At 39.8% G+C, this 20,235-nt stretch overlaps 1 pseudogene; it reads right to left on the reverse strand.

The window, feature by feature from the left end:
* Positions 1 to 1,454: 1,454 nt before the first annotated feature.
* On the reverse strand, positions 1,455 to 1,573 carry LOC118605202 (annotated as a pseudogene).
* Positions 1,574 to 20,235: the final 18,662 nt, after the last annotated feature.

Consider the following 20,235-nt stretch of genomic DNA (forward strand, 5'->3'; position numbering starts at 1 on the left):
AGTCTGGGAGTGAGATCCCACACTAACTTTTTCATTTTTTACTACTTGTTTGAAATTTTAAACACATTGTTTTTGTCTTTAGAACACAAAGTTCTTATTTTCTATTAACAAATGAGAATTAAAATGTTTCACTAAGCTGTGCTGTTAGGTCCTCATTTCAATGAGATTATTTCTACTGAAACATTTAACTGGTTTATGCATTGACAATAATCAATACATTTGTGAACTGAGAATCATATCTTTCCATTTAAAGGAATCACCTAAGTATATGTTATGGGTTCATTAAATAAAGTAAGAGAAACCTGTAGCTGCACGATGTTACCAAAATACCATACAGAATGCATTGTGTTTCTTTTATTAGTTGATATAGTAATTAAATTCATGTGCTATAAAGTAATACAGAAAATCATTTCACTCCTTTCTGAACGAGAGTCATTTTTTCCATTTTAGAAATTAAAATGGAAGAAAATGACTATATTTAAGACAAAGTGCTTTCAAAATGAATCCCAAAGAGGAGAATTCTGAATATGGCAGATTGTTGAAAATGTGAAGTTATTCCCTGCCAGGCCTTTCTTAAGCTCTAGCCCCCAGCCCTTTTATCTGATTCTGAAACTGCCTCAGACATAATTGGGTTTCCTAAGACCTGTTTCTCTCACTGGACATCGTTGTGAACAAAGAGGACCGAACTGGGAAAATAATTAATTTTAATGAGAAAGACACTGGGGAAGTCTGAGTGGCTTCCTCTGTTTTCTTTGATCTAAAATAATGAATGTTCATGCAGCAAATAGAGCAGAAGGGTTACAAACATCTAGTCCTAAACAGGGGTGGCACTTTAATACAATCTAATGAAATCTCCTTTGACAAACCATGTTCACAACTGGGTTTGCTCAACCATGACAGAACATCCTGGAGCTCTGTGTTTTTAATCTTAGTTTGTACCAAGTTGTATAACATATGCTCCATTAAAGGTACATGAAGGATGGGCTCAGTTATTTCTATCTCTTCGGGTACCAGATGCAGGATTTTCTCCTTTAGGTGTTAGGGTTTATTTATTTATTTATTTATTTATTTATTTAATTTATCTATCTATCTATCTTTTTCAACTTTTGTATAAAGACTCTCTTACCTGTATTTTCTCCTGACTGTGAACTGCCTAAGGTGCATACATTATCATGTTTGACATTGAACCCTAGTATTTCTCAATGCGATGGTGCACATGGGCTCAGTAAACCTTTATTGAAATGAATGAATGACTAAATCACTAGTAAGCCCATCGCTGAAATGAAGCCACTATTTACATTTTGCTTTCTTTCTTTCTAGTCTTTTTTTATTTTATTTTATTTTATTTATTTTATTTATTTTATTTTATTTTGGGCAAGGCAATCCTTGGTTGACCTCATAGACTGCAAGGACCGTGTCAGCTTACAGTCCCTTATTTTTTAATTTATTTTTTATACCTACAGCACCTGGTCTTCCTAGGTGATCTTCCATCCAAGCACTAACTAGGCCCAAACCTACTTAGCTTCCGAGATCAAATAGGATCGGGCTTGTTCAGGGTAGCATGGCTGTAGACTCTAGCCTTTTATGAATATTTGTAGTAACTAGGAAAGTAACAGCATTCAAGAGGAACAAACAAACCCTGGCATCTTAGTGGCTCAAAAATATTTTTCTAGATAAATGAAAATGCCACGTGGGCCACGTGGCTCTCAAAGGTAGCTTTCCTCCAAGTCGTGACTCAGGGACCCAGGATGCTTCCATCTTGCGGCACTGTCACTTCGACACATGATTTCCAAGATTGCTGCCAAAGGGAAAGAGAAAGATGGAAGAGGAAGTCCCACTTTCAATTGTCTTAGTGAAGAAATAAAACACTTCTTCCAGCTCTGTTATCTTGGCCTGACAGGCCATCTGGCCATCCGGCCTCCACCTAACTATCAGGGCAGTTGTAAATGTAGTCATTCCATGCTGAACATTCTAAGAGTGAATATGCCTCTGCACTGTCATTTCTGTACAGTAGTCAATCATGTGACTGTGTCATAATTATTTTAATCAATTCTTTTTTATTAAACATTATGGTAATTTTTAATTTTTGCATATTATAAATATGATATGACTTAAGGCGGAAAACCCCCAACGATTTATGCACATTAATGGTTATTTCAGGATAAATCGTTAGAAATAAATTACCTTTCCAAAAGAGGCTTTCTGATGTTTACAGTAGTAATAATCAACCAGGGGCGATTTAGCCACACTCCCTCAAGAACATCTGGAAATTAATAGAAACATTTTTAGTTGTCACAACTGGGGTGAAGGGGATCTACTCATCTAGTGAGCAGAGGCCAGACATGCTGCTAAACGTCCTACAATGCATAGGACAGTGCCCGCATGATGAATAATTATCCAGCCCCAACTGGCAATATGGCTGAGGTTGAGAAACCTTATTTTAAACCGCAAACATGTCCGCATGTGAAATACATAAGCCTTTGTATGGTACCTCATCATAGTGGTAACTGTTAACATTCTCATGGTACTTTACAGTTTACAAAGGGTTTTCATACATTTTATTTTATTTTTCTCTTTACCAAAGCCTTGAAGGTAGGCCAGAGAAAATAGTCACCTGTTAACACCACTTTGGCCTGAGAATCCTAAGGATCAGAGAGGTTAAGGAATTTCTCTGCGCTCCCATGTGTACTGAGGTCTAAAGCAGTTCTCTGACTCTGACTTGGGTGTGTTTCCCACAATGCCCAGCAGCTTCCCCCAGCCAGTAGTTTGTTAGGTCCTTCCCTGTGCACATAGGTGAGGTGAGGGTGACCTTGGTTAGAGAGAGAGAGAAACCCTTTGCCCCTAGGTACAGAGTTAGGGTGGGAAGGGAACCAAAGGAAAGAAAAAAGGAATAGAGACAAGAGAAGAAAATTTGCCCTACTTTAAAATATTTCTTAGGGACAGCTATCTCCTTAGAAACTGGTTTCAGGGAATATTGAGAATTCCAGAAGATTGTATTTTCTTAGAAACCAAGGAGAAAGAAGAAAGAGTCAAGAGGTGTGTTTGAAACAGGCATCCTCATGTGAAAACTGGTTAGCAGATAACCACCAGTCTAGATTTTCCCAGACTGTTGACAGGCCCCACGGATTTTAAGAGGAGGTAGCTGAGACTCGGGCATTGGGGTGGAAGCAGAGCAAAAAGGAAGGTTGAGTGGTTCTGGCCGCTAGTGCATTAGGGGCACCTGGAACTCATTTACAATTACTTCCTAAAACCGTATCCAGTTGAACAAAAACCTCTTTCATCATTTGGATTAGAAATGAATGCTCAAATAATCCTTTATGCCCTTTGCAATTTTGTACAACATGTTGATTGGGTCTCTCTGAACTTGCTAATGGTAAAAATAAAAACCCAATCCTCTCACAGCCTTGAAACTGACTTTCGTCTTAACCTAAATGAAATCTGACCAAATGTGCCTTTTGTGAATGACTGCTTATTGTTTAAATCTCATGGGGGAAATTATATTTCAGATATTCATATTTTGTACAAATGGATTAGACTTATTATTCTTGTTTTTATTGTTTCATTTAATTATTAAATTTTAAGAATATAATAGTATTTGCATATTTATTTTTACCTTTACCTTCTCTTTATAGCAAGTAATCTTTATTTTCCACACAAAACAGAAATCTATTCTTTAAGAAATTATTTTTACAATAAAATTAAGTAAAACAGGGCCAATTTGAACGAAAACATTAATAATAGTGTAGATAGCACACAGAGGTGGTAAAAATTCATGAAATTAAAGTTTGGAATGAATAGCGTCTGAGAAGAGCTGATTTAGCCACCACGGAAGCTCATTTTTAGGGTCCTTGAATTTAGTGCTACTTTCATGGTCAAGGTGGCAGAGACCACTTCATCTTACTTGGGCTCTGAAACCCTGTGCCTAGCTGCCCACACCATGCTGATGTCCTCCTCATCCTACTAGGGCTCTGATGGCCTAAGGTGGACTGCTATTACCACCATCCCTCCACTTAAGATATGCTTGGTGCCTGCTGTGGCCAAACACTCTGTTTCTGGTCACCGTCTTGTATGGACCCACTCCTTACCCTGCTCAGGCTGCCCCAGCTCCTCACCCCCACCCCAATGTACTGAGGCCTACTTTACTCAGCCTTACCTAATGATATGCAAATTTTTAATTTTGAAAGGTTTTGCCAAATTGCCGTCCAGAGATTCCACCAATTTTTATCCTACCACCAATGTAAGAGCACCTGTTTCTCTGACACCTTCCGCAATGCAATGTGTTATCATACTTTTAGATCTTTGCTAATTTGAGAAACAAAAAGGTTTTTTATTTAGCTTAAACTGTGTTTGAGGAAAAGTAAAGTACTTCTATAAACCAATTAGAACTCACATTCTCATTAAAACCCCAAAGTATGATTCCATTAGCGCTCTTAATTTTTAATAGTAAACACCAAACTTTGTGAAAGAATGAAATTTCTTTGCTTATATAATAGCATGTTTTCCTCTGTTTAATAACCAAATCGAGTTTCAGAAGCATATCGTTGGTCCCAGATATAATTGAAAGGAATAGCAAATTTTAATTTCTAATGGGATAAGAAAAATAACACATGAACAGTCTGTTTTGACTAGAGCAGTTGTCAAATCAATAATTAATGTTTGTACTTATGTCACTTTATCTAAAAAAAAAAAAAGAAAGAAAGAAAGATCGAATTTAGGAAAAAAAGCACTGCCACGTGATCATAATGGAAGGGCTCGCTCGTATGATCTTGTGTCCTAAGGTTTTGGAGAAAGTCAGAGTGCCACAATGTGCCCTTGATCTCAGAGCAGCTTCCAGCCTATATTTCATGATAACCGGTGGTGGTCTTTACAGAGCATTAACAGTTCATTAGAAGCAGCATCATTCACAGTGAAGCCCTTGCTACATGAGGCACCTAATGGGACCTCTGTTCCATTTGCACTTACCCAGTAAGTGGTACTAAAATATCTATTTATATTTCCCTGAAGATGGCTCTCATGGCTGGATCAGAGCAGTCTGATGCAATTACCAGATCATTATTCCTCTTTCAGGGTGTGGTAGAGGTAGGCATGTGAATTGTAAGAACCTCTAGAAATACAATGCAATATATTCCAAGGAACCATGCCACTTATATTTAAAATTAACAGAATTTTAAAAAGAAAATCTTAAGGATAGCTTAAGTTTTGCAAAATTTCCTATATTTCACCAGATAACCAGAGATTGTCCAAGCCTGTGCCTTTTGGGAAGAAAAAAGGCATATTCTGGCTCAATCCTGCATCTCAGACTCACTGTGTATGTGTGACAGAAGATATTCTGGAATTTTATAAAAATTCTCTTGGCCTGCTTCATGGGAAGAGGGCATTCAAAAGGTTAAATTAATGTCAGGTACACTGATGAGACAGAATCATTATCATAGAAACACCTCATTTACCCAGCATTATTGAGTAGAACAGGGTTTCTTATATGAATAATTTTCAGAATAACAGAGCATTTAGGATAACCAATGTGATTTTATTTTAAATATATTTGCTAATATTTTTTCTAATGTCATATTCCAAGGAACTCTAGAACTAGAAAGTAGTGTAAAGGTTATCCAGTTTAAGATTCTCATTTTTTTAAGCAAGAAAACTGAGACAGAGTGAGGTCAAGAAATATATCCAAGGTCCCATTGTATTCTGTCTGGAGCAAACTGAGATAGGAAGGTCACTACTAGTCATCATCAAGGTTATAGCTTCATCCACCATGATACAAGAAGTAGGGTTGCAGGGGGTCACTGAGATTAATTATGGGAGGAGTCTGTCTATAAGCGGCACAATCAAGATTCAAGGAAGTGAGGTGGATATAGTGTTGGAAGACAGCATCATTTATTGGGAGAATTTCTGTTCATCTTTTAAACTTCTGTTTAAATGTCACCTCCCCGTGAAACATTTCCTGGCATCTCCTCCTTGTTTAAGAAAAAGTAGTTGTCCCACAAGTATATTCTCTTAGCCCTTTATTCAAGGTCTACCCTAGCACATATCAATTTGTTTCATAAATGTGTGGCCTAAAGGAAAAAGCATCATTGAATTCAATATGTGTGCCCTCAGTACACCCAGCATTGTCTGACGTGTGGTAGATGCAAAAGATATATGAGTTGAGTAATTTAATAAATATGAGTGAATGACAAACGAATGAAAAATAAACATAAACTGTGTCTTGATTAAGGATCAGGTTATGAACAAGTTATTGGCCAAAGATGAAGAAGCGTTAATGTTGGGCTCTTCCCTTTGTGGCCCAGGCTCCTGAACTTTTCGAGGGGCTTTTGATTCTGGTTCACCTCTTACTCAGCTCAAACTACCAGAGAACTAAGATTATTAAATCACTAATCATAATACTTAGGACAAGCAGCAGCTGGATTCATTGATTCCCTAAAAAAATCATTGATTCCTTTATTTTTTCACCAAGTATTTATTGAGGGTCTACCATGTGCCTGGTGCTGTTATAGATTCTGTGAATGCAACAAAGTTCTCACTCTTGTGTCTTTTGCATTCTAATGGGGACAAGACAATAGATAGGTGGATATATAATAAACTGTAAGATTGTGATGAGAATGATGAAGACAAGTAAAGCAAGGTAAGGGGCTTGAGAGGAAGGCAAGGAACAACATTTAGAGAGCCCAGTCAAGGAAAAACATTTCTCAGGGCCGGTGACTCCTGAGGAGAAACTTGTTCTGCCCCTTATATGTCAAACCTGTAGCTTCTAAGATTCCAGACTGATTTGGTCTATAAAGTTTTCTGGATCCCCCGAGTCCTCTTTCCCACAGTCATTTTACTGCTTGACCCAGCCCATTTTTAATGTAGTGGTGATGGCCTAGGCTGTCAGGCCTGAAAGCCATCTTTTTTCCTAAATGTCTTCCATCAGATATGACAGTTTCCTGTATACGATAGATATTTATGAGAGCTCATCACATACCAGGACTTTGCCAGGCCTTTGAAATGCAGACAAAGCTGAGTTAGATTTGCCTGCAGAACTCAGTGAACTTACAGGTTAGTGGGGATAGTAAATATGTAAATAAATAAATGCAAAAAAATGTGACAGGTGCCTTGAGAGCTAGAGGTCTATGAGGACAAAACCCAAAGCAGCTCCTAAATCTGGAGATGCAGATAAGTATTTAGAGGAGGTGATACTGCGCTAAGCCGTGAATGAGAAATATGTATTTTTCAAGCTGACAATGGCATAAATGAAATAGAGGTAACAGCAAGGATGAAATTTATATGCTCAGAGTAGAAGTCCTGTTTGGGCCTCAAATCTTTTGGTTTGAATCATTCACAAGCTGTGTCGTAGAGTAGAGGGACAGTAAGAGACAATAGGGAAACTGATCAGGTAAGGGTCAGCAGCACGAAACGGGGACGAGGTGAAACAAGCAGCTGGAGGACTTGTTGGTTGTCGGTTGCCAGAATCTGACCGGTTGATGAAGTTCTAGCCCCGGACATGGCAAGAGAAGGAAACAAAAATTATCATTATTTAAGAATGTCAGTGCCAATGTAGGCATGATTGGACCTGAGTCAACAAAACCCCATGCAGAAGGCTTTGTCTTCTTTATGCCTCTTCCTCACATCTCAGCTCCGAAAAGAATAGAACGTCCAGGCTCCTGAGCTTCAGGTTACATGATGTTACTCGGAATTATTGTTAACCAATAAACGACTTCCCATTCTACCCCATCCATTAGGCAATGAATTTTAAACTGAAAGATAGGAGTTTCCGAGACCAGTTTCACAACCTTGCTTTAATTTCTTGTTTGTCAATTTGTATCGATTTCCAATACTTCAGAAAGAGATGGCTGCTGGGCAAAAAAGATACAGGGACACCTGTGATTCCCTATAGGATTTTAGATGAATATTTTTCAGCGACACATAATGAACTAATTTTCTTTACTTACACAATGGATGGAAATGGGAATTTAAGATTCAAAATATTGCTGCCCAATTCCCTGTCGTCTGTCTCCCCCCACTCAACCCTGCCTGTATACTCCTCTGAAAGGCAGTTATATCTATGGTGAAAATTATTTTATATGTCAGAACAACAAAAAAGTGCAATTTTTAAAGCTCTGGAATTATTTCAGAAGCAGTAGGCCCTTGAATGAATTTAGACTTGTCTCTGAGTTTTAAGCAAAAATCAAATAATTCAATAAGGTAAATTAAGGAAGCCAGCAAATGTTAATCCATCTGTTTTATCGCCTACATTTTGAAATTAAGTGTGTAAAAGCTCTTACAGGATATGTTAGTGCTCCTTCCTGAGGGAAGTCACATGACCTCTCTAGCTCCCACAAATGCTCCTTTTTATATCAAAGATCCACTTGTTTGCTCTTAACAGCAAAGAGCACACTCCATCCTCCAAATGGCCACCCGCACAAGCCCAGCATTTAATAAGGACTAAAAAGCTGTATTAGCCAGTGATAATGCAAGGATCTTCATGAGGCTGATGGAATTGAATTGTGTCAGAAAAAACACCACTGGGGTGTCAATTTCTTAGATTGAGTTAGAGGCTATATTACAGCCTCTTCCTATTCTGAAAAAAATCTGAAGCATTCCGATATTTCCTATGATGAAGTTTCCTAAATAGACCCTTGAAGAAAATGAAGCACTTACTAACTGCCATGTACCAGCCATCAACCAAAGTTCTTCATCCAGCTCTTCACTGCCTAAGATCCACTCCACAAGCTATTGGAGGGCCTAACTCCCTCCCAGATGTCAGGGCAGATGCTGGGATGGGATGTTTGAAAGTCGTCTGAGATGTAAGGGACATGCTCTCCATTTTCATTGCTCATCCTTTGGCATTTTTCTTTTAGGCCTGAGGAAATGTGTCTGAGGCATGGACCATCCTGTGCTGGTGCTGCCAACCAGAGCTGGCACATGCCTGAGTAGAGAAAATGGGGTGGGAACAGGGGCCTTCTTGCCACCCATTACCCCAGGGGTCTTCGGATTTAATTGTGTATCAGAATCACTTGGAGGGCCCACTCCCAGAGTAGATCTAGTATATTTGGGTTGGGCTTGAGAATTTTCATGTCTGACAAATTTCCAGGTGATGCTGATGCTGTCGGGACCACACTTGGAGAACCACAGTCCTACAGCAGCCTTTCAGGTCCTCTCAAGAGGAGGCTCCCAGCTAGATGTGTATAGCACCCTGGTTTCTGTTTCTCTATCCCCTTGGACATCATTTTTTTTTCTAATTCTTCCTCCTCACCGGCTGATTTTCTCTCCATCCCCTACCCTAAATGCAGTCATTGTCATTTCTACGTCTTGTCTTCTTTTTGCGCCTGTCAAAAGACCTTCTTTTCTCTTTTCTTTCTCTTCATCTTTTTCCCATTCTCTAAAGCTCATAACAAATCTTGACTGCTCTGACCAGCTCCAGCCCTCATTTTTTGTTTCTTTTCTTTATCTTCTGGTTTTTGTGGTCTGTAGTAATTCTCACTTGTTCTTAGACTAACTCATGGGTTTTTCTCTCTTCAACAAAACTGTAAGCTTCTTGTGGACAGGGATTATTCATAGTTAAGGTTGTAACGATATTTAATGTACTGAATGTTTACTGTGTGTAAGACATTGTGCTAAGCATTTTACTTATGTTAACTCATGAGGTACTATTATTTTCCCCCTTTCACAAGTGAGAAAAGCTTAAGAGTATAAAGAGTGCATAACCTGTTTAAAGGGCTTGGTGGGGCCAGGATTCCGGTCCTTGTCACATCACTACCCAGTTTGTTGCAAGGGGTCCCTAGGGACCTCATGAAAAGCATTTGGCATGGCACCTGGCACAGAGCCTTATGAGCCCTCTGTAAGTGGCAGTTGTGATCCCAGAAGACAGTGACAACTCCCAAGTGAATACTGAGAGAGATGAGCAGACACACAGCCTCACTTTTTTGGTGATTATTTTACTTCAGTCAATGCCTTTTGCATTGTCCTGAGCATGCAGAGATGATGCTTTTGAATTAGGTATGCAGAGCTGCTTCACAAATAGCTCAGTTGCCTTTGCACTGCACGAGTCACCTTCTATTATTCTTTTCATGGATAATGGCCCATATTTGAATGGGCAGGATAGATTCGTGAGTCATCACATGCTCACCAAACAATCTTTATGCTGTAAGATTTGCCACTCATGTGGCCCCTTAAGAACCCTGGACTTAGTACATCAGGGCATGCAACACATATACCAATTGCCAGATATTAAAACAGAAAATAAAATATAATGCAGAGATACATACTTATGACCATTTTCACTGCAATGTCTTTAAAACTTAAGCTAATAATGGCAGTACAAAGCATTGATGATCACTATAAAAACATTTGATTTGCAAATTCTATAATATAGCAGTTATTGTATTGCTGTTCTTTTGCTCAAAACCAAAAAAAAATTTTTGTCAGATCTCTTAATTCTTCCCAAATGAATATATTTCCCAGTGAACTGAAAGCACAGAATATTATTTAGATAGGGTAGCCTTTTTTAGTATAAGAAGCCCTAATATTTTTAGTTTCAAAGAATGACACACATAATTTATCACACATCAAAATCTTGACTACACTGTGGAGTCACACTTGTCAGTATATTAATTATTACTCACAGGGTTTCTACTTACCTAACTTAGACTTTTTTCCCCCTTAAGCACTAAAGTATATGCCTCCATGTACTCTTGTTTCTCTCTACCTGAAAGATAGAAAATAATCTCACAAGGAGAAACACTCAACTCAAAACCCCGAAGAAGCCATTTCAATAGGTATCACCTTGCTGCTAGCATGAGCACCAATATGCTGAACGAATGGGCTTTGCAGATGGATGTTGGGTGCAATTGGCCGTGCAGACTGTGCTAAGCTCAACTGGGCAAGTCGTAAGGACAGGGGGCACTACAGGATGCCAGAGTCACTTTGTGTGGGATATCTTAGCAGGACAGCGCCTCTTTGGGAGCAGGGGCACAAAGACAGGCCTGAGCCTCAACCCCAGGAGATGGCTTGGCTGCACTTCTGGGAGAGGGCAGCAGAGAAATCACACTGGCCACAGCAATACGAACTCAGTGGAAGGTGCTGATGTGAGAAGTCTTGCTCAAAGGTGCAGTGAGGTACGTGCTGCAGACTCCAAGCCCTGAGACCTGACTGCTGAACAGTCAAGCTTGCTGCCTGCAAGGTGATGGTTTTGGCCTCACTTACTTAATAGTACATTGTTTAGCAACCTCTAAGCCCACCACCATTCACATACACATACATGGATGGTCCTTTCTCAATTTACTTCATTTCCTTTACTTTAACACTCTCTCTGTCCTTGCCACGCCCAATTATTTTATCAGAGCTTCTAGCAAGTCATAACCTTCAGAATGTGTACCCAAATCTGCTTCTCTGGGCGTCTACCTTTCCAGTGCTTGTGTGTGTGTGTGTGTGTGTGTGTGTGTGTGTGTGTGCGTGCGCGCGCGTGCGCGTGCATGCGTGTGTGTGTTTGCTGTAGGTAACACAAAAACCTAGAAAGTTCCCAGAACCCCTGTGCTGAAGGGATGGCAGATTTCTCTCCAGAGCCTCTCTTCTTAACCAAAGCATCAGGCTTCCCCTAGAAACACCATTGTCTTTGGTACAAAACACAAAGGCTTTTGTCTTGCTACATTTAGCTTCTGGTCAATTAGCTGCTCTCCATCAATTCATCTCAGGCTCATCCTAGAAAACCAGATTAGGTCTAAATGTGTTGATCATAGGAAGTGCACTGTGCAGGTGGAGATGTGTGTGTAAATTTAGAAACATTGCCACTTACCTCCCAAGCTATTTCTTCCTTCTTAAATCAAGAGAAGGAGGTTTGCTAATATCTTGGTTAAAATCATTTCTTTCATTTCACTGTGTACTTGAAGCTGCTGCAAGCAAATGTGCGGCTTTTTAGTGAATTGTATCAGTTTTTAGAGCTGCCAATTTCAGAAAGCTGCTCCAGACCTCAGGCTTCTAAAGAAAGTGCCTGTGAGATTGATGCTGCTATATCTGGCTCCAGCGTCATGTCCCAAGTGCCTGAGTGAGTTTTGAGCAAGAAATAATTTAATAGAAAAAAAATTACAGACACTCCACCAATTAACTGAATATCAAATGCTTTTTTTCAAGAATGATCTTCTCCTTGGTATAATTTAAAGACAGCTATTGAACAATTGCTATTTGCTTTTGTTTTGATTTTATTTTCCATTAATATATGGGAGGGGCGAGGGTTGCTGGGTGGTCTGTTGACTTCATTGTAATACATATCCTCCTGCCCCCGCCCCACGTCTATTTCTCAGAGGAAAACCAAGAACCTCATTCCCCCAAAATTCTCTCTCCACATGTTTCCAGGTTAGATTTGGCCAGTGAGAGCTCCCCTACTCCCCATGGGATGTTCTAAGCTTAAAGAAGGAGAAGCCAATTTTCCTCAGTGCCAGCTGCGGGTAGATTCTTAGTGTCTGGAGGAGTCCTCCTGAAAACGCCCACTGGGGTCAGCTTAATCACTTCAGCACCCTTTATTTCCCTCAAGATCCCTATATTCTCAGATGTCCCAAAAGCACCTGCTGTCCTTCCCTTACTCAGTCCTACTGATGGCTATGTAAGCCTCAATTCCTCTATCAAGTCTAATTGAAAAACCTAGAGTGGCTTCAGTTTTCTGATTGAACCCTGACTGACACAGGAGCAGAGGACTCACTTTCTCACGTGCCTCTTTCCTTACAATACGAACAGGTAGGAATATTAGCGAGATAGAATTTCTTGAATGCCCATATCTTCCAGTGTTTTAAATACTGAGGACACATGTCAAAGATTAAGCCCCTGCCTTCCAATGATTCCATATAAAATAGAGATATAATAACAGCCATAGCTATGTGATGCATGTGCAAACACAGTAGTTAAAGGTGTGTGTCAAGACAAGACTCAGAGAATCTGTTGGAAACAAGAAAACTGCATATATCTCCTTTCTGTCAAGAAATGTTTGGTGGGTAGCCTTCCAGACAAGTGCTGTCATCCATGGTTGCATTCATGAGCTGTGCTGACATGCCATCCTGCCAGGAACAGCAATGGCCCCGTCACCATATGCCTGGGGCACAAGCGGAAGCAGGCCTGTGAACACAGAAACGCAGTGTTTAATTTTCTGTTGCTTCCTGCACATTCACAGGGGATTCCTGGGAAGAATTTGAGGGTGCAAATAATGGTCATGAGTAGTGTTATTAAAAAAGGCATCTGTCAGAAAGATCTGAGTTTCAAGAGACAGAAAACACTAGCTCAAACTGGCTTAAACTACATGGAATGGAGTGTACGCACAGCCTGGGCTCAGTGATGTCATCTGCCCAAGGTACTCTCACCCTCTATTCTGCTGTCCTAAGCATAAGTTCTATTTTCAGGTTCTTCTTTCTGTGGAAGCAAGATGACTGCAGCGTTTCCAAGTGAGACTAACCAGAAACAAAACAACATTGGGTGGCAAGGCCAACTTTCCCCAAAGTCCCTGCAATATACTGTCCCTCTTACGTGTCTCCCTGGCTGGAAATGGATAACAAGCCCTCGCCTCCACTCCCCGCTGCCACCAAACCTATTAAAAAAATAGAATGCTCATACATATTGGTTTAGTTCAGTCAGGATTCAAACCTGGAACTATGGATCGGTCCCTACTTTGGTGTCACATTAGAGTGGGATGGCCTGATGCTGGAGCTTTGGCAATAAAAAGTAAAAAGGGGATGTATGTTGGCTTTTTTGGAAACTGGTCAAGAGGGTACCTGCTTATCATAAAGGGGGCAAGGCGGGCCCCTGAGACTTGCTGTGATCCCACGTTGTTCACGAAAACTACAGACCTCTGGGTGGTTTCTGTAGGACTCGCACCTTATTTTGCACCACCGCCCCTGCCTGTGCTTGGATTCCATTGTACTCCATGTAAATTTGTGTTCCACTATTTTCAAACTCTATTTTCACTCTTATTTTAGTGAGAGAGAAGTACTTCTTTGTTATGACAAAGTCATGATCAGAAGAGAAGCTTAGCAATGCACTGAGGTCACAAATATAGAATTCCATGTTCAGTGACTTCCACAAAATGGCCTTTGGTCTCCTATTTCCCACTTTTATCACCCAATCCAGGTCCCACCTGGGAGAATGAGGATATGTGGAGGTATAGAAGGAGTCCCCCTATTACCAGAGAATTTTCCTTAACATTTGAGAGCGAGGCTGGGGGTAGATTTTCACCGTTACTGTACTGAGAGTAAGCTGAGCCCCATGGATGGGATGTTTTAGGTTTCAGAACAGAAGGACAACAAGAAACTATTTTCACCATTAATAATACACAAAGCAGAGACCGCTCCATAGGACGAGACAGTGCCAAACCCGGCAGACCTGGGGATGACCTGGTCCAGTGGTTACCAGATGTGGTTAGGTTTTCTGTGAAAGCAAAGATTCCATAGTTAACTGTGTTAAACAGGGTTAAACAGGCTTATTTACTTCACAACCACTCAGAGCTTTCTATATGGTGTTATAAATTGTGAATCTCCAAAAGAGACATTATATTAAGCATTTTCCAAACACATTTGACCACAGAATACAAACTGGAACATGCTGAGACTGATTCAAGCCCTTCATGTTACAGCTAAATAAAGTGAGAAACTGTTAGCTGAGATAACTTGTCTAAAGTCACCATAGTAGCCAGGATTCTTCAGGGAACAGAATAATCAAAGGAATTTAAAGTTTTAAAAACAATGAGGTGATGAATTGAACGTTGGTGTGATTAGGGATACCAAAAAGGTACGATGAGACACCAGGGACTAACAGCAGCAAGAAATCATTGTCACCTCAACCCTGAAGGAGAAAGGGAAGGAACTTTGTTACTGGAGTCCAGCTCAAAGCTAGAGCCTTTGAAGTGATGCTACCTGTCAGGATTGTTACGTGGCAGGGAGGAGGAGGATAGATGCGTGACCACGAGCTCGCTCTCCTCCTGTCCTCCCATTTCCCATTGGCAGATCCCAGCTGGAAGCCAGGGGACCGGGAGCCTTGTGATATCATCTGTGGAGGTCAGCCTCTGGGAAACAGAACTGAGCAAAGACGGGCCAGTGATGGATCCATGGGGCAAGTAAGGAATAAGCAGCACAATCACATAGTTGTTTTTTGTTTTTTGTTTTTTCATTTTTAAAGTGTTTACCTCATATATTTCATAAACTTATTCTGGTTTGTTTAATATGATGTAATGCAATGTGATATGTCAATTATATCTCGATAAAGTTGGAAAAAATGTAATGCAATGTGAAAGAACAAAGATTTAAAAAATGAAAATATGAAGCAGTGGTTCTCAAACTGTGGTCCGGGGATTTCTGGGGTTCACTAGACCCTTTTTAAGTCTGCATGGCCAATTTATAATAACACTATGGTGTTCTTTAGCATTTTACTTTCAACTTCTCATAAGCAAATAAGAGTTTTCCAGAGGTTTCATGATAAGTGATGATGTCATTGTTTTGACGGTTAATAGATCGTGTGAGGTGTAGTCTCATGTTTAAAAATTGCTCAGTTTTAATTTCAAATACAGTAGGTGATAAACATCACCTACACAAACAAAATCATTTTGGCATCCTCAATAATTTTGGATAAAAAGGGGTCCTGAGACCAAAATGTTAGAGAACTACTAATGTTAAGGTAGCACAGGGACCAGATGTGTCCAGATATCTGAAAGGAACTATTATTTCTAATGCTGGGCACCAAGTCTGTTTTTGGTTATCTGGCAGGAACATCTTTGGGAAACCTACGGGTTACATATAAATCGTCTTGCGAGCCGGGGGTGTAACTCGGGTACATTTCCAAGCAACAACGTGCAAGAAGACCTTGTGTGTAGTTCATGAATAAATACTTATTCACGTAAACAATGATATAAGGGATACTTGGCAATAAAAACCACACAATATCTTTATTGCAAGGGTGCTATACTAGTTTTCTATTGCTGCATAACAAATTACCTCACATGTAGCAGCCCAAGACAACACCCGTTTATTATCTCACACTTTCTGTGGGTCAGGAATGTGGGCATGGCAAAACTGGATTCCCTGCTCAGGGACTCACAAGGCAGAAATCAAGGTGTTGGCTGAGCTGCATTTTCATCTGGACACTCAACTAGGGGAGGACCCACTTCTAAGCTCCTTCAGATTGTTGGCAGAATCTATTTCCTTGTGACTGTGGAATTCATGGCAGTTGTTTCTTCAAAGAAAACAAGAGAGAGAAGACAGTCTCTGCTACTTCAAATTTCTAACCTGACAGAAGGCCTGAAGCTGCCTTTAAAGGGCACACCTGATTGTGCCAGTTCCACCTGGGATAAACTCTTTTGTTTAACTTAAAGTCAGCTGATTAGTAACCATAATTATACCTGCCAAATTCCCTTCACCTTTGCCATATAAAATAATATCATCTCAAGAGTGACATCCCACACCTTTGCCTTATTCATTCTATTGGGTAGAAGCTGTTCACAGGTTCTACCCACACTCATGGTAAGGGAATAGCAGGCCTGACTCCTTAGAGGTCGCCCTGTGGTGTGTCTGCCGTAAGTAGGGAACAGATTCAATCATAATCAGAGGGGTTTTAATACAAAGACATTGGGAAGTTAGTACAAGGGCATGACTGAACCTCCAAGCAAAGACCTTGGGAAAAATATCCTTTCCAGCAAGATCCCACATGCATGAATGACATTCCAGACTTTCAGTCAAAACACTGGGGTGAGTATTCGTAAACATGGAAATATAGAAGCATCACTTCCCCGGCCAAATGATTCAGTAACAAAATAGATGATGTGAAAAATAATGATAATCAAAATAAAGCTGCACTAGCATCCTACAGTCCTGCTACTAGTTGGATTGGTGGCCTTAGCACCTCTCAGCTTATCTTCATTGGCGAACACAAACCACACTGTAAAAGCAACTAGAATTGAGAAGCACTATGCCAAAGGTCGTAGGAATGTGTGTGAGGTTTTCGAATTCCTAATTCATGTCTTTGAATCTGTTAGGCTGTATTTTGTTATCTTCCTAAGCTCTCTTTTCGAAAACTGTTGAGAAAAAAGCTGACGGAATTTTTAAAGGAATACCCTACAGGTGAGATGAACTATTAAAGGAATTTTCTGGAAACAGACTAGTCTGGACCTTGGAGGTAATAAAGAATTTCTCTCTGTAAAGATGGATGGATGAGGCCACCCTTTCTGGCCATGACGCAGAAACAAAACCTGTAGAATTAACTAGGGGCTCTAACTCATTGAGATGAGGAAGGTTACCATTTGAGATTATATAACTCCAACAGTCTGCCCTCTGTACACAGTCTGCTCAAAAATGTTGACTGAAAAGGATGATGAAGATGAAGATGAGAGTCCTCTGAAAGGGTCAAAATCCTAAATCTTCGTATCTGTCTTTGCTAATACCTTATTAATAACCAGGGCCATTTGAGATTCAGACACAGGATCAGCCCCCAGCTGGGTAAAAGGAGAGGAGAGCTTAGGAGAGGACACTCTCAGTGTAGGGACTCCTTGGAAGGAAGGCAGAAGGCCTCAGAGGCTGACCTCACCCGCTGGAAATGTTTTCCAGAGTGGCTGCTTGTTTTTGTTCTACATAATTTCCTGATGGCGAAAGTGAATATTTTTCCAAAAATCTTCAGGAAGTAGAAAACACAAAACTCCGTCTTTGATATTCATCATATCCTGTCATTTAAATCGGTCTGGATGCAGTTGTATTCTCCTTCTCTTCCACTTTTTCTGATATTGCTTAAATGTAACCATGCAAATTAATACACATGTACTTACCAAATATTAATAAGGCCATTAATTAACAAACTCAGTTATAAGATGAAACTAAACCCTGGTAAAGATTTTAGGGCCTGTAATAACATCAATTAATGACAACAGTTATTATTTAGAATCTGAATCCATGATATCTTAAAATAAATTTATATTAATGATTGGCTATTTATAATATTAATAAAATGTATAAAATGCTGTAATCATTGGTAACATGGTATAATTTTTTTTAAAAGAACAAATCAAAACTGCTGTCTTTCTAGTATTTCTTTATACAGTTGAAGATAATGTTTATCTGTTTCTCTCTCAGTCCTACATGCTTTATTTGTCTCCACCCCTATCAAAATTTCTAAAAGCTACTCTAAGTTTGGTTATGTTAATGACTGTTTTACTCTTCCTTCCTTTAAATGCGTCTTTTCAAGACAGCAGCCATGGGGCTAAAGGTAGGTGAGTCAGTTATAATAACGCAGCTACAGTAATTAAATTATTGTGCTGCTGTCCCTCGAGCTATAATTTGAAAGGATGAAAGCTTAATTTTTCCATCAACAAAGTCAATTTCATACAAGCTGTTCTTCAGAATGCCACATGCATTTAAAAATTACATGTTTAAACTAATTAGGGGAAAATGGAATTTAAACCTCCCATCACAAAAACATGAATGGATTGCACTTTTATAGGTATTTTAACTATAGGAAACGAAGTCCATGCAAAATGTATCCAGAAGTCACCAGGCAAACAGATCAGTACGGATATAAAACACCCACTGTGTGAGTCTAACGCAGAAAGGTCTCTAATAAATTAGAGTAAATAGCAGCTGAACTGTCCTCACTGTGGCTTATCTGTTCTGCCTAGTACGAAAAGAAAGTTAGCATTAATTGGTACGCGTTCAACGTTGTCTCAAAGGAACAGGCACTTAGAGCAATTAAGTCAGATGTGGAAAAACAGCTCTGCATTGAAAGCTGACAGCAGGACTTGGGCACAATACACGTAATGAGCGGCTGAGGATTTTAATGGGTGAAGGCTTAGAGACTAATGGACAATTAATGTAAAACAGATGACTTCCCTTGGAAATGACAGTCTTTTGAAAGGTGCATCACCTGCTGCTCAAACAAATGTGGCTAAAGTGAAATAAAAGGAACGTGATTTATTTAGCTGTGCTAGAGCAAGTATGTGTGTCCCTGCTTTCTCCTTGAATATTTTTGAAAACCAGGTCAGGAATTTAACAGTTGCCTGACGCTGGTGGTGCAAGCCCCCTCCTGCTGTCCAGGGTGGCAAAGAAGGCTGGCTGTGTCTCTTAAGCCTGTTTTCCATAGAGCTGCCCTGTAGGCCCCCTTGTTTTACGTGGCAGGGGAGATAAGGCACATTATGGTATTACAGCCTAGCTTTTAAAATGCCAACAAACCACCTTAACGCAAGAATCGCAGTAAGTACATATTGAAGCATCTCTTAGAAATTTTAGAACATGGTTTCTTCTCAGCTCAGCCATTTTACTAGTCAGATAGCAGAGTCCTTCAAGTGTGTGCTTTATAACCACAGCCAGGCTGCTTCTGATAATGGTTGGGTACGAAAAGCGTATACTTAAATCAGTTGTTTGGAAAGGGAAATGTATCACCTATAAGAACAATACTGCAATGATATTTAAATTTCCACATGATCCCCAAAGTCTATTTAACCTAGAATAAGGCTTAACACATATTACCTGAGCCCTAAGTCCTGGGGAAAAAAGAGTGGTTGTTTTTTCCTCTTTCTTAGTGGGAAATGAGATTAGACTGAGCTATAATTTTGAGATACAAGATAATCCTTGACAGTTTTCTGTCTTCTAACATCCCTGTGCTCAACCCTCAGGAAATCAGCACCTTTAATGTAATTTAAGTCTCTACGTATTACATCCTAATCCCTACTTCAAGTGTACCTATTTTAGTAACTCTCCACTCATTCTCTAATTTTTCTTCCTTTTGCTCAGAACAATATATCTCAACTAGAAAATAGAGGAAAGCAACCTGTGTGGGCTAATATCCTTCCTCAGGTGATAGCCTGAACACTCTCAGAAGTCTTTGCATGTTAAAAAGAAACCAAACTGCTTCTAATATCAATGCATCGCTAATTGGCAGAATTTCTGTGAGAAAAGTCCAGCGAAAATTTCAGGTAGTTGAGGAATTCCATTTCTAAGTATCTAACTTAAAAGTATCTACATATACAGGAAACATGTGCAGGGATAGTTATCATGGCAGTGAAAAATAACAGAAAATGCCTAAACTATAGTATATTCTTATGGTGTAATATTATGCAGGAATCGTGAGTACACATTAGGAACTTAGAAAAAGTCGCCTTTTCTTCATAGCGCAACTGGATTTCGGCCTTCACATGTGAGCAGGGCAAGATTTCACAGCTGTGTAGAGAAGCTCTGCCCTTTCATTTTGAGTAAATGTAGAGCTATGACAGGGATGGCTGTTGGTTTGAGGCCTCGAATACTA

Source organism: Rousettus aegyptiacus, unplaced genomic scaffold, assembly GCF_014176215.1.
Source record: "Rousettus aegyptiacus isolate mRouAeg1 unplaced genomic scaffold, mRouAeg1.p scaffold_m13_p_1, whole genome shotgun sequence".
Lineage (NCBI taxonomy): Eukaryota > Metazoa > Chordata > Mammalia > Chiroptera > Pteropodidae > Rousettus > Rousettus aegyptiacus.